Source organism: Aplysia californica, unplaced genomic scaffold (genome assembly GCF_000002075.1).
Source record: "Aplysia californica isolate F4 #8 unplaced genomic scaffold, AplCal3.0 scaffold00138, whole genome shotgun sequence".
Taxonomy (NCBI): domain Eukaryota; kingdom Metazoa; phylum Mollusca; class Gastropoda; order Aplysiida; family Aplysiidae; genus Aplysia; species Aplysia californica.
Genome location: NW_004797408.1, coordinates 1366480 through 1367937, shown reverse-complemented (window position 1 = coordinate 1367937; position 1458 = coordinate 1366480). Strand labels below are relative to the sequence as shown.

Below are 1458 nucleotides of genomic sequence, written 5' to 3'. Positions count from 1 at the left end.
AGACAGACAGACAGACAGACAGACAGACAGACAGACAGACAGACAGACAGACAGAGAATGCGTACTGTGAGCTAATTTGAGCATGTAGAAGTTACATGAGTTACACCCACAAACGAGTGAATGAAAATGCACAAAGACGTAAACATGAAGTTACTGACTTGGTTTATACTTTGACTTCTCCGTTGTCGATGGCGACAATGGCTCTGAGGAAGAGAGAAGAGCATGGAAAATAATTAAACATGTTATCTATATTGAAATATTAAGCTTGCTCATTCATGTTGATTTAAATCCCCTTAAAATAGTTCCCAAAAAGTTTCGATTGCACTTTTGAAAAGAGCCTTCAGTATAAGCTGTCCGACAATAATGCTTCTTGATTCCAAGAGGACAGTGATGTATATTAAAAGCTTTAAAGTTATATTACAAACTTTTATAGACATCACATAAGGATGACTGTATGAAATCGTCCATTAAAGATCGACAAATTCGGTGCTGACATACACAAAGAAATTGAGTTGAAGAATACTACCCTGTTAAAAATAACAGGAGAATGAAAGAGGTAAATGGCTACATGAATCAAATAAATAAACGCAAAAGTAAAAGAAATCGAAAGAGCGAAGTTCGAGAGATTTATAGGAAAAACAACACAACATCCCAACAACCAATAAACCCATCCCCACTTGGTTTACGTAAAAAGGAAAGGTGGACATTCATACAATATACATGAGTAAAATACTTTTTTTCATGATCGTTTGTCCTTACGAATCCTGGAAATAATATAATTCCTTTAAAAACGTTCTCATGTTTTCCCTCTCACCCCTGTCTCTGTGTCTATGCCAGTTAGCGCATATCGTCCACACTTTCGTGCAGAAGCAGCACGTGCGTGCGGCTGGTTTGAATACAAACCAAAAATTGAAGACGGGTTGTTGTGATTGAAAAAGAATCTCCTAAGCATCGAAATCCCCCGGGGAAACAGGAAAGATCCCATGCACTTGAAGAAAGCACCCAACACTTGTCGTTCACAGTGTGAAAACCCCCGCCACTGCTACGTCTGTCTATCGATGACATTGATAAACATTACGTTTGAGGAAGAGAGGAAGCAAAACAAAAAAATCTCACCAAAAACCCCACAAAAACAAAAAGAAAACAAGAACCTCCCTGCGACCACATCGCACTGAACATTCTGTCATTTTTTTTGCGTGTGTGTGTGTGCTATTCATGCTCTGGAATCTGAAGGCGAGCAACGAAATGAGAATCAGAGATTGAAGATCCATGGAAGTGAACGTGGCGACCCAAAAGAAAGCCTGGATAATTAACCAGATAGCCACGTGCAGAACCCATACAAGATTAAGAAGTTTACCGAAAGCAAACGGTGAGTAACACCCACTCTCCTACATACCCTCTTCTCTTGCTCGTTTCTTTCCATTCTCCGCCCTCTTCCTCCGAGCCTGCCCATCGCCC

At 40.1% G+C, this 1458-nt stretch overlaps 1 long non-coding RNA gene across 1 annotated transcript in view; it reads right to left on the bottom strand.

Annotated features, from left to right (window-relative positions):
- Positions 1-1423, bottom strand: part of LOC101864521 — a 60409-nt gene extending 58986 nt beyond the window's left edge. Inside the window, exons 1-2 of the long non-coding RNA XR_001184772.2 lie at positions 1397-1423; positions 159-246 (exon numbers count right to left, since the gene is read on the bottom strand). This is a non-coding gene — a long non-coding RNA (uncharacterized LOC101864521). The remainder of the gene's footprint in view (positions 1-158; positions 247-1396) is intronic.
- Between the last annotated feature and the right edge of the window lie 35 nt (positions 1424-1458).